At 38.0% G+C, this 14306-nt stretch overlaps 1 non-coding gene across 1 annotated transcript; it reads left to right on the forward strand.

Annotated features, from left to right (window-relative positions):
* The first annotated feature begins 6238 nt into the window (after positions 1 to 6238).
* LOC147925425 (small nucleolar RNA R71) lies at positions 6239 to 6345 on the forward strand. The gene has a single exon (XR_015585530.1). It is a non-coding gene; the product is annotated as a small nucleolar RNA R71 (small nucleolar RNA).
* Positions 6346 to 14306: the final 7961 nt, after the last annotated feature.

Raw genomic sequence — 14306 nt, forward strand, 5'->3', positions numbered from 1 at the left:
ATTGGCTTGGAAATAAAGGCTTTGAGACAATGATGGTCTCTTTTTAGAGTAGGGCTTATCAATACCAAGGTTCTCTCATGAAAATGGATTGAGCTTTAGAAGAATGCTAAAGGTAAGAACACCTAGACACATACAAGAATAAAACCTTGTCTACCCAAAGGCTCCCAAAGTGTTTTATCCTAGCAATCTAAACCCAAATGATCCTAGTTCTACCCTTTAACTTCTTCTTTTCTTTTTCACCCTTTTCTCTTTTGGTTTTCAAGTCTTAGGAGATGTTTCTTATTTGATCTTTCTAGTGGGATGGGGGATTCTTGCTTATTTGCTATGGTTCTCTTTTCTTCTTATTCTTAAGACATATAAGCACTTTGCTAGACTTTCCTTTTCTTTCTTTTCTTTTCTTTAATTAGAACCATTCTCAACATTTTTTACTTCCCATCCTTTCACTAGACTTTTACTTAAACACATTCTCCTCTTAAAGACTCTACCCTCTTTTCTTTCTTTTTTTCCTCTTTTCTTTTCATAACAGCCAAGTCCCAAACCCAACAAGTGAACCACCTAGTCCTATCTAGTTTGAAAAATGCAAACTAGAACTACACAAGGCTTTACTCTTGTCAGTTCAAACCTAACACTTTCTACCAAGCTCAATCCCAAAAATAGGCCTCACACACACAAGAATAAACATGGCTTGAAAGAAGGTTTGGTTTAGGGGTAGAGGAACTGATTCTTAATGAGGAAATCAGCTACTTGGATCAACAAGAGTGGTAAAAAAGAAGAAGATGATCCAAATATGTATATGGTATCCATGAGTTTAAGGCAATGCACACATTGATAATTTAAAGTCAATATTAGGTTCTTATAAATAGGAAATGGTTTCAAATCTCAACATGCTTCAATTTAGACCAAATGCAATGTAGGAATTCAAGGCTTGGTTCAATCTTATGCTTCTAACCACTCAACTAGCATCAAAGTACTATTAACTTGGGCATTGATCCTAGTCTAGTGAATAAACAAGCTAACAAGGGAATACTCATCATAGATCCCTAATGTAAATACTATACAATCCTACATGAAACATGCTAAACAAGATCCTAATATGCAATGCAAACTACATGAACACTCTCTTTTTTTTATAAAGAATTTTGCAAAAAATTTCAATTTTTTAGGGTTTTTCTATGCCTTAGATGCTATGCAAGTATTAACATGATGATGCTAAAATTTGAAATAAGAAAACAAAACACAACATCAAATGCTATCTCAAACCCTCCCCCAAACTTAAATCACACAGTCCCTGTGTGAAAGAAATTTGATTGAGGATTCAAGATTAAAAACAAAAGAAAACAAAACACAACATCAAATGCAATGATATTTACAAGTGAAGGTGATAGTGGTACCTTAGGGATTGTGGAAGTAGTTGTCCACATCCATCTACATGCTGTCATAGGAGTAGTTGGGGTCTTGTTGATGACTTGGAGGTGGAGATTGGGGCAGCTCGACGATGGGAATCGACCGGGACTCGGTCGAGTGGGTGCTCGAGTGGGGGGTCGAGCTGGACCACGAGTGTCAAAAGTTTGACCTTGCTGCTGGTAGAACTGCTGGTAGAGTGCTGGATCCATGAAGTACTGGGGTGGGATGGGAGGGTAACCTGGATATCCTGGATAAGCAGCTGGAGGTGGGAAGCCATAGGGTGATCTGGGCTGGAACTCGGCCGAGTGCATTGGAGGTGCTCGGTCGAGTTGGTGCTCGAGTGACCCGGTCGAGTACCTTGAAAATTGTTGTTCTCGGGTACTTGAGCTCCTCTTCCTCTGATTTGGCTCATACATTGAAGCCCTAGCTGGTTCCACAGGGTTCGCAACTCTAGAAAGTGCTCTAGTTGAGCTACTCTTCCTCAAAGGGCTTGATGGTGTAGGTGAAGAATTCCCACTCTTCAACTCAGCTATCTCCTTCTTTAAGCCCTTGATAGACTTAGCCATGTTGGTCACCTTCTTCTTCAGCTTATCAAACCTCTTCCCATGCCATTTGTTCCATTTTTGCAAAAGAGTTAATCTCTTGGTAGTCTCCCTCACTCCTCTACTATCTCTTGGGTTGAGCTCATAATCCTCAAAGTAAAATTGCTCCTCCCCATCAGCCATTTGTGCATTCCCAGCTTCCTCAACTCTAGGTTGAACTATCCCATCAAACAAATGCTCCTCAGCTGGCCAAAAGTCAATGTTGGCTCCTTCTTGAATGGTGGTGAGCTCTTGGTTAGGCAAAATCAGTTGCTTTTTCCCAAGTGGTGGAAGCTCAAAGTTGAAAATGTGATTCCCTTGATGCATCTCCTTGGCTAGGATGAGGGTAGAGGTGAGGTAGCTAGAGTCAATCCATCTTGGTGAAACCCTTTCTCCTCTAAGTGGAACCTTAGCAGCTTGTAGGATTGGAGTAATGATGCCTCCAATGGTTAGTGCTCCTCTTGATCCTTTGTTCTCCAACTTGCCTACCCAACTTCTCAATTGAATCATGTGATCAATGAGTATCATTGCTAGGTCAGTCTCCACAGTGCTCCCAAGAATGATGGTACCATTTCTTGCTTGAAAGATGATTCCATTGAGAGCCAAATCAATCATCTTTAGCTCCCCCTCATTAATGTTCCCAGTTTCCTTCCTAGCAAAGAAGGTGTTGGCAAGAGCCTTGTGGAAGTACCTTAGGACTGGGCTCCTTATCCTTGAGCTCTTAGAGTTGGAGGATGAGTAGTATTTGTTGTCCCCAATGGTTTCCCACACAACATACAGTTCTTCTCTTGGAATCATCAAACTCCTATTGCTCCCAACCTCAAAACCAAACACATTTGCTATCTTCTTCATTGAAAGATCATATTTCTTCCCCTTGATTGTGAAAGCAATGTGACCAGCTCCTAACTCAGCATCCTTCCTTGCATATGTGTGCAACTTGACTGTGGCTAGAAACTCACAACTCTCTTCTTTGTAGCCCTCCATGCAAAGCCCCATGAACTTGGTTAGGCTGCTCTTCTCAAAAAGGTACTCCACATCTTTGTCAATGGCTAGCTTCTCCATGGTCTCCTTGTGTGGATACCTGGTTCCCAGGAACTCCATTCTCATGAAGGCTTCATAAAGTTGTCTCTTTGTCAATCCACAAGATTCTGCTTCTCCATCATCCTCTCCCTCTTCTTCTTCACTTTCTTCTTCACTCTCACTCTCAACCTCCTCTTGTTCAATCTCAACTGCTGGCCTCTTCCCTTTGGCCTTGTTTCTCCTCATGAAATAACTAAGAGTTGGCTCCCTTTCTTCTTCACTTTCAGTCCTCTCAGGATCTTCCTCAACAGACTCTCTCCTTGGACACGGCATCTGGCTCGACCGGCTGCTCGAACGGCCACTCGGTCGAGTGCAAGATCGAGTGGGGCGTCGAGTGGCTCTTCCAGCTTCTCCTCTTGATTCAAGGCTAGCATCATGACGTTCCATGGAGGTTGCAGCGGTTTGTTGAGACTTCCTAGTGATTCTTGAAGACATTTTTCAAAAAGAACTGAAGGGAATAGACTCAAAGCTCAAAGTTAATAGGTTAGTGACCCAAAAACTTGAAAGAACTAAGCTTAAGCAAAAAATAAGCTATGAGAGAGACTTTAAAACTTTGAATTTAATTGTTTTGAGCAAATGAAAGAATGTGAGAGGTATAATCTCGTGCAAGGTCTATATAAAGAAGCTAAGGGGACAAAGAGACAAGGGTGGAGCGTCCATACCATTCAAATTTGAAATGGGAATCTTTGACCTGCTTTTTGCTGCCACTCGACCCCACACTCGACTGTACACGGTCGAGCACCTTGACCAAATTTTGAAATTTCAGAATTTTTCTTCTTGTTCTTCCCTCCACTTGATCGTTCTAGCGATTTGAAGATCAAATGGGCCTTAATTCCTTTCTAGCTCGGTCGAGTACCTCTCGTGGGCAGGTCGAGTGGGCCTGCGAGTCTCCTTCTCCAAGTCTAAATCTCTCCTTACTCAACTACATTTTCACCTAAAGGCCTGTCCAACACAAACATAAAAGAAAACACATCAAAACTACAAGGAAAATAAACCATATTTACAAAGGATACCTTAGGGACTTCCTCCCTAGTGAGCTTGTTTAAAGTCACTAAGCTTGACTTTGGTGTCCTTTTTAGACTTGGTTTAGATACCAAGGAGGTGATGAAATCCTCCCTGGAACCTCTTGATCACTGTGAAGTTGATCCTTGATCTCCTCACCCTTAACACACAAACCATATTTCTTCTTGATTTTGAGCCTTGGTCTTGCTTTCCTTAAAGACCTCTTGTTCAGCTTAACTTGGAGATCCTCAACCATACTAGTCAACTCTTGAACTGACCTCTTAAGCTTTTCCACAGAATCATCTTGAAAGGAGAGCTTAGCCTTTGGAGTTGCTTCACCACTTAAGCTTTCTTGACCTCCTTTGTCCTTGATAGTAAAAGGTTGATCATCAATGGTAGGAAGGTTGGTTGGGTTATAGATGTTAAACTTCATGGCTATATCTTCAGCAATGTTCAAGGTAGCAAGACCCTCTTTGACATCGATAACTGCTCCAACAGTGGCTAAGAATGGCCTTCCAAGAATGATTGGATCTTCAGGTTCCTTGTCCATCTCCAACACCACAAAATCAGTGTGAACCCTTGCCTTCCCTATCTTGACTGGGACATTCTCCAACCTTCCAACTATCTCCTTGTTTGACCCATCAACTAGACATATATGAAGGTTGGTGGATTTGAAATCAGTTCTCCCAAGCTTTTGTGCTATGGAGTATGGCATCACACTTGTTGAAGCTCCCAAATCACACATGCATTGGTTGTAGTGAAGATAGCTAAGTGTGCAATGCAGATAGAATGGACCTGGATCCTTAAGCTTGATTGGAATGATAACTCCTCCAAGGTCCTCAAGATCCTTCTCATCTTGAGCTTCAGCCTTCTTCTTTGACAAATCAAGCAAAAAATCTTTGTAGAGAGGATATGGATCATACTGTTCCAAGGCAGGTCCTCTCTCTTCTTCTTGGTAAGCAATGGTGATCTCTTGTATGGCCATCACTTCTTCTTCTTTCTCAATCACAACCACTTCCTTCAAAGCCTTCTCTTCCTCTTGTTGCTTAGCCATCATCTCCTTTCTCTCAATGATTTCCCTAAGCTCCTTAATCTTTTGTGCTTTGAAACGTCCTGGGAATGGAAGAGGTGGCTTGTAAGCAGGAGGAATGTACTTAGCAGGCTTGGCAGCTTCTGAGTCTGCAACTCGATCGACCACTCGAGCATGCACTCGGTCGAGTGACTGTTCGAGTACCTGGTCGAGTGCAATAGCGGACTTCAGTTGCTTTGCACAAACGTCACTTGGGGCTTCAGTAACTAATGAATTCCCCCAAACTTGGACTTCACTGTCCTCAGTGACTTCCTCATCAGAGATATGAATGGCTTTTGCAGTGAACTCCCTTGGATTTTGAACAGCTTTTCCAGGGAGTTGGTTGGGTTTATGAGCTGAAGTAGAGGCAATGTTACTCTCCATATACTTCACTCTGGAGTTGAGACCTTCAAACTTCATGGTTAGATCATTGTACTGTGATGTGAGCCTTTGATTCAATTCAGCAAACTGTTTGGCTTCCTCAATCTTGCCTTGTGTTTGTCCAATCAACAACTGTTGCATCATTGCCCTTAAGTCTTGTTCCTGGCCTTGGTTAGTCTAAAACCCTGGTGGGGGACACAATTAGGGCTGGAACACTTGATGTTGTTGCTTGGGGATGTAGTTCTGTTGCTGTTGTTGAGGCTGAGGAGGTGGATAGACTTGGTCTTGAGGATTGGCCACATTGGTGCTCCTATAAGAGAGATTGTTGTTTTTGAAACCTCCTTGGTTGTAGCCTTTGAATCCTCCCTGGTTTTGCATGTAGCACAACTCAGCAAATTCAGGCTCCCCCTCTTGAACTGGAGCTTCTTCTTCACCAATGAAGTGAATGGACTTGGACTGGCTTAGGAGTATCTTGTCAAGCTTCTCATTGACCATCTTCAAATCCTTCTTATACTTGTCCTCTTGATCAGTTGAGGAGCCCCTTATGGTCCTATCATAATCCTCATTATAATTGCCATCAGATTGAGCAAGATTCTCAACTAATTCCCATCCTTCTTCCACATTCTTGTTGTGGAAGTTTCCATTAGAAGCTGTATCAAGAAGCATTCTTATCTTGGGAAGTACTCCTCTATACAAGGTGCTAAGGAGTGACTCATTGCTGAAGCCATGGTGAGGACACTGAGTCTGGAATCCTTTAAACCTCTCCCAAGCTTCACAAAAGCTCTCATTATTCCATTGGGCAAACCTAGAAATTTCATTCCTCAATTTAGCAGTCCTTGCATTGGAGAAGAACTTGGCCAGAAAAGCTTTCTTGCATGCATCCCATGTGGTTATAGCTCCAGTAGGAAGAGTCTTCTCCCAAAGGTGAGCTTTGTCTCCAAGAGAGAATGGGAAGAGCCTTAATTTGAATTCATCTTCACTCACTCCATTGATTTTTGTGAGTCTACATATTCTGTCAAACTCATCAAGGTGATCTAGAGGATCCTCCATTGGCAACCCATGAAATTTGTTGGCCTGTATCATGGAGATTAATCCACTCTTGATCTCAAAGTTATTGTTTGCTACTGAAGGTGGCACAATTCCAGCCCTTTGGTTATGGGTATTGGGTGCATCTCCTGCACCAATGTGCCTTGGTCTCTGCTCATGGATAGCTGGTTGCTCCATGATGTCTTGATCTTCTTGTTGTTGAACTACTCTTCCTTGCTTATGTCTCAAACCCTTTTGTAGCCTGTGGATGTTGTCAATAGGCTGTTGAAGACTGTCTTTGCCTTTTGACCTTGTGTGCATCAACAAACTCGATTACAGACTCGAACAGGTACACGGTCGAGCGCAGGCTCGAGTGGTTGGTCGAGTCGACTGGGAAGGAATGGCTATTTGGATCCGGCTTCTGGCTCGATCAAGTGCTCGATCCCAGCTCGGTCGAGTGGGTACCTGAAACTCAAAACAGCCAAGCAAAAGAAGATTCGAGTTCAGTAACTTCACAAGTGTTTAAACGAACTTAATCTTAGACTAATAATGATCCTAAATGTCACAAAACAAACTCAAATCGGCAACGACGCCAAATTGAAACTGACTTTTTCTGTGGGTGGTGAATGAATGATGTATGGAATGATGAGTTATGAATGAATGGATGTCAGGGTGTTTCAATTCCCCTTATGCAATTGTAGTATAAGAGGTGTCAATCCAATCTGAGTGTTTGTGAACAATCAAGATGTGCATATGAGTCTAAGTCAAGTCAAATGTAAAGATTGTTTGTCACTAACAATCCTATAATGAGATATGAAATGCAGAAAGTATAAACAACTAGAACAAGATACTAAATGCAAACAGAACAGACAAATTAAAGCTATAATGAAACTAGAACAGAAATAGACACTATGCTAATGAACTAATGCAAGACAAGTAATGAACAGAAAACTAAGTGAATGCTATAGAAATGAAACAGGAATGAAACAAGACAATCACAAATCATAAACACAAGTTCTGGGGATGAACTCGAGCAGCACTCGACCGAGTGTAGGTCGAGCACAGGGTCGAGCTAGACTAAACGTGAAAACAGAGCAACACAATAAAAACAGAGCAATGCAAAAACTAATCAAACAACAAGCAAGCAATGATATTTAGACTAAGATATTAATAAACAAAGAAGGCCTTGAGGAGGGAATCATGGGCTGAACTAATCATTGTGGTTATCTAACTTGGTCAACAAATCTCAAGCAAACTTTGAGCTGATCTCTAGACATACTATTCTAAGACATGTTTAATCCACTCTCATGGCAAGAAACAATCAAACCTATGCATTTCTAGACTTGTTCTTACAAAGTAAAGAATCTACACAAGCAGACATTAAGCAATACATCTCAAACCAAACAAGACTTCTAATCTCTTAGCAAGCCTAATGGAAAGCTCTAGATCTAGCCTTATCTATGCTCCTTAAACATTGGTGTGATGCTAAGATGCTTGAAATCAAACCCTACCTTCTCAGATATAGGATCAACATTAAGAACATCTAGCCTAGAAGAGATCTACAACAATCAAGCTTGACCAAATCAAATAAACCACAAGGTCAACCCAGCCTAACCCATCCTCAAGGTCCTAAGCAAACTACTCACAAGAACACATGGTGAAATAAGTCAAAAACCCAGAAAATATTGAAACTTGCATCATTAGAAAGATGAAACAGAGATCTACAATATTGATGAAGAAATAAAACTCGAAATCTTAATATCTTGAAAGTTATGAAACCAACAAAATACAAGAATCTAGTCTTTCTTTCTTAAACAAGTACAAAATCTAAAAATAAAAGAAAGTGCAAAAAGAATAAATCTAAAAAAGGTAAAAACTATGTTTTAGACTCTCTAAAAAGCTGGATCTTTGGTGGCTGCAGGTACAAGGGCTTTATATAGGAGATGAGGTGGAAGCCCTAAAAATACAAAAAGTCAAAGCAGTCAACGGATCGGTCAACTCGACCAGTGCTCGGTCGAGTGGCTGGTCGAGCTGGCTTCTCTCGTGCATTCTCCACTCGGTCGAGTCCTTCTCAGCACACGGTCGAGTGTCTAGTCGAGTGTGCGGTCGAGTTGGACTCTGGACCTTGATTCTTCAGCCTTAACTCTCTTGTTTTCTCCTCAGGATTGCTTCACTTCTCCTCAGCATTGCTTCCATGCTCCTTAAGCTCCAAAATCACCTGTTTATGCATGAAAAGATGCAAATGCAATGCAACTATACTCTAATGCATGATTAGTCCTAAAGCTACACAATAATGGCCTAAGTGGATAGCAAAAGATGCAAAAGTTGTGAATAAACTAAGGGAAAACAAGGTAAAATATATGAACATCAAAGATGTGTATATGCATGATGTGGATGCTATTATAATTCATGGATACAAGTGACAAATGGTCATGTGGATATTATTACATGTGGATACTAATAGTCGTGGATACAAATTACAACGACATCATCAAATCCATACAATCATGGTCAAGTAGATACTATTAAAATTTATGAATAAAAGTTACACATGTGGATAGTAATATGAATGTGGAGTTAGTGCATTAATGTTCACTTTTTAAGATACACTAGGATCGGACCCCTGCTACAGCGCGGGGGAATATTCACGAATAAATGCGGCCTATAACAGATTGGAGTATGTTAAATTCTCAATTTTATTATAATGTAGTCAATTACAGTGAATTATAGATTTTTACAATGAGTTTGGATAAAACAATAGAAGGAAAAAAATAAATTGTACGAGAATGAATTTTGACATAATAAATAATGAAAAACGGTGAAAATATTAATACAAAGTATAATACTATTGAGCTAAATTTTTCTAAATGCTCTGACCCATTGGAAAATTGCATACAGTAAAACCTCTATAAATTAATAAACACTATAAATTAATAAATTTTGCTGGTCCCAAGTCGGACCAGTGTAAAAAAATCAAAATTTGATAAGATAATAAGATAATATTTTTTTTTAAATCCCCATGTAAAATATGGTCCAAATAATATTGTAAATTAATAATCATGTATATATATATATGTTGATATATGTATGCTTTGAAATTTTGAATTTTCTTGTAAAACTCATACCTATAAATAATTGTTATGTTGTATTTACAAACTATATACAAAATATTCTATAACATGTCATAAAATAGCATGTACATGTAGATGTTTTGACATGTTGCAAATTATTTATTGTAAAATAATTAACCTTTCGACAATATTTACCATAAGAGATTGGGTAAAAGTTTAGACGGGATTTATGTATTCTTTGTTTGAATATTTAATTTTTATTAAAATATGAAATAATCCACACAAAAATCTCTAAGTTATGGTTAGCTTTTTAATAAAAATTGGAAATATTTTATAATAATTTGTGTTACAGGTCGAACTAAATCAGATATACTCAAAATCAGTATGAGTAATTTCACATTTTTAACCTTTGTGTTAATTTTATTTTTCCCAAGACACCTATTTAAATATCATTTGACGTAATAATTCCCAATTAATATTACAAGGTTTCCTTTGATGACATTTTTTTCTTTCATCTGAAATCTGAATGTCATTTGATTATAACTACTATATACTAAATACAGACAAAAAAAATATTTTAAGAAATTACTGTTAAGAAAATAACTGATGGTCGTGGGTTCAATAATCAAACACAACACTAGTAAAACTCGATTATATAGCCACGAGAGATTATTACGAATGTACTTGTAACGAAATATAGCCATATTTGGATACCAATTAGTGACAAATATTGAGTTTAGGTAAATTGTAACTAAACGTAAATATATAGTGACAGCAAGAGACAATCGAGTTTTGTTGGAAATTTGTAACAGATTTAGTGGGGAAAATTGTTATAGCAAAGTTTAACACAACAATACTCGTCTCTAATTTGTAGCCAACGAAGGTGTAACTAACCGCTACAAAAAAATTGTAATAAATTAGCTGGGTTTACGTGTAGCAAACATAACCACAAAATGATCGTAGCAATTGATAACAGAATTTTCACCCAGGGTATCAATTCCCTATGCAGTTGTAGTACAAAGGGTTATCAATCCAAATGGTTGTTATGCTATCAACTAAGATGCGATCAGAAACAAGCAAGTCAAGTCAAGCAATAAATGAGTTTGATCTAACAATCCTAGAATAAATAAAAGAAAGCAAATAAATAAGAACCACACGACCTAAGCACTCGATGCAAGCATTCAAGTACAGGATCGGGTGGGGTGGTCGAGTAAGCAAGACGAGTTAGAACAGCTTGAAGGGTCAATACCAATACCAAGGGGAACCAGAACCGAAATGGCATTATAATGCAAACATGGGAGAATTTGCCTCTATAGATGAAATGTTGATGCCACAAACAAGGTGATTCTCTTAGTAAAACAATATCATATTTTGAAACACTATGTTAATAAAGAAGACATAAAGTATTTTGATATATATATATATATATATATGTCATATATATAGATGTTATATATAAAGTTACAAATATATAGATGTAAAATATAAACTTATATATATAACATTATAAACATATAAACTTTAATCCAGTACATTTCTTTTTTATAGGATAAATATTGAAAGTGGTGAACACTTTCATGAACCAATGGTACCTGATAATGCTTGGGAAGTCTCTAACGATGAGGCATCAAGTTTTTTTAACCGTTTGAATTTTGCAATTGAACCTCTTTATGATAACTGTGTTGAAGGTTTGTCTAAATTCTCGTTAGCTGTTGATGTGATGCACATAAAGACGAACCACAATCTAGCTGAAACATGTGTCGGTGATGTTTGACACTTGATTCATAAGATTTTACCAAAAGGTAATGCTGCTTCCCAAAGCTATTATGAAACAGAGAAGTTGATGCGTACATTGAGTATGTTGTACCATAGGATTGATGTCTATCAAAATAATTGCATGATTTATTGGGGTGATCCTGATGAAAGTTTAATCATATGCAAATTTTGTGAGCATCCAAGGTACAAACCAGAGAAAACCTCTAGAAAACGATCCTCTGCTACAAAATGTATTCTATACAAGAGGATGTTCTATATGCCATTATCAGATAGATTAAAAAGACTGTATCTTTCTGAGAGAACAACATCACATATGCGTTGGCATGCAGAACATACATGTCATGATGGAATGATGGAACATCCTTCTGATGGTAAAGCCTGGAAGCATTTTGTTGACCTTTACCTTGAGTTTGCATCTAATAGTAGGAATGTTTATCTTGGAATTTGTACAGATGGGTTTAACCCATTTGGATCGTCTGGTGCTAATTATTCTCTGTGGCCTTTTATTCGTACTCCATATAATCTCCCGACAGATATGTGCATGAAAAGAGAATATTTATATCTAAGCATTTTAGTCCCAGGGCGAAACCATCCAAAACAAAGTTTGGACATATTCTTGCGACCGTTGATTGAAGAATTGCAGGTCCTCTGGGCAGTTGGCGATGAAGCTATCGATGTTTCTGTAAAGCAGAATTTCAATCTAAAAGCAGTGTTAATGTGGACGGTTAGTGATTTTCCGGTATTGGGGATGTTATCTGGGTGGACAACTCATGGAAGATTATCTTGTCCATATTGTATGGAGGATACAGATGATTTCCAGTTAAAGCATGGTCGCAAATCAAGTTGGTTTGATTGTCATAACAGAATTTTGCCAACAGTTAATGTACTTAATGTAAGGTCAATGGTTTTTCTTGGAGGTGATCTTGAAGATATTCCTGAAGATCCAATAAATGACAATTTTGAAGAGCACAATACTGATGTCAAGATGACTGACGAATCTAAATATATTAGTTTCGAAGAGGAGAATGTCATTAATAATCTAAGTACTGAAAATGCGCCATACTTATAAACTTATGTCATTACACTCTTTTCTTGCCATTGTTACTAACTAGTTGAAGGATATGGTGATGCAAATTTTCTACAACCGTTTCTAGATATCTTACTTTGTTCCTTAAGGCAATGACTTCGCCTTCATAGCTTGTTTGTGCATTCTCCTTCTTGCACATAGTTTCTATAGAAGTCCTGGCAATGTTGTCTTCGTCAAACTGATTGTCATCACCGAAGACCATTTATTCTTTATGAACATGAAAGAACACAAGTTTAGTCATCTCCCTAGATCAAAACACATTTCCAATTTTTTTTGGGAGCCAACACCATTAAAAAAATGTGTTTCCTCACCTGCATTAGCGACATACCACTGATATATATCTTTAACCTGAGCAAATGGTTGCCAAATAACAAAGTGAATATGTTATTAGTTGAATAAACCGCTGGTGTTGTTGGTGGTCAAATGTAGTAGCTTTACCTATGAGGTTCTTGCTCGTAAGTCTGTAATTGTTGTAGATTCACAGTTACACATCAGAGAGAATGCCAGTTCTTCATCACTTGATTGCATCTGAGAAACATAGCTCGGAAACCAGCAAGTAAACGTTTACAATTAGTGAAAGGATTAAGTGAAAGTATTAAGTGAAAGGATTCTTACCAGAAAGTATGTAGAGGCTATGATCCATATATGTCATCTGCACAAAGGAACAAAATTTAAAACCTATTTGTGAAACAAAGTTTTTTACGGACAACTTACATTTTCATTTGTCTCTTTGTTGAACTTAACCACCTCAAAAGGATCTACATAATGAGGAAAAAAGTAGCAGTTATATTCAACTGTGACAATTATAATATATAGCAGTGTGTACATCGAACAATCAAATCCGAAGAGAAAGACGTATAAACCAGCAAAAAAATTATGTGAAGCAACTGCCCTTAAGGAATAGAGTAAATGGCCAAACCTCTTTTATCAACAATGCGGTTCATCTTCACTTTTATTGGCTCAGTACCTGGTTGTGCAAAAAACAACCAAAAACAACAGTCACAATTCATATAGAGTTTCAAAAATTAGTAAAGTTAATCCCTAAACATGTATATGCGTCGGCGAACAAGGTGATTAAAGAGCAAGATAAGTATATTAAATTTCAGTCAAAGTCACAGTTAATCAAGAGAGATGCAGTACAATCCGACAAGCAACACAAACATACGTTTAATCAAGCAGTACAAAAAAAAAGAAAACTCCCAACCGATTATCTACACACCTCGATACAATTGCAGACAAACACATAAATTAACCATCCCTTTACCAGATAATTGACATAAATTAATATACCCTAAACATGAAAGCATAGATCAACGAAGAGCTTGCAGAACTCAATTTATCATCTAAAACCCAACATCTCTTGAGAGTTACAAAATTAGACAATTATGCTTAAGGGATGGACACTTCGACGTGTTGGAGTTAAATGGGTTGGCCGACTAAGGGGAATATGGTGGCTAAGAACAACACATCTTAGAAGTGGAGAAGGTGAAAAAGTGAAAGAGGACTAGGTCGTCACTCTGGATCTGAGAAACGAGAGAAACATTGTATGGAGAAGACTAAGAAATTTACCCATTAACACAAGTTTGGATTTACGCATTACAGGCTTTAAGATATAATCCCATTAGGCCCAACCGATTATGTTACAAAATTGTTTAAAGCCCAACTTTACAATTCTCTAAAATTGGTGAAGATAGAAATTATGTGCAAGTGGGAGTTAATTAAGGTTTTTTTTATGATTATACAATTGATATAATATAAAATCTGTCCTGCATCTATACAGTTAGACGTCAATCAAGAGTTTAGTTACACCAGGTGGGTATGTGTAATTA

The sequence above is a fragment of the Camelina sativa genome, chromosome 16 (genome assembly GCF_030686135.1).
Source record: "Camelina sativa cultivar CO46 ecotype springtype chromosome 16, ASM3068613v1".
Lineage (NCBI taxonomy): Eukaryota > Viridiplantae > Streptophyta > Magnoliopsida > Brassicales > Brassicaceae > Camelina > Camelina sativa.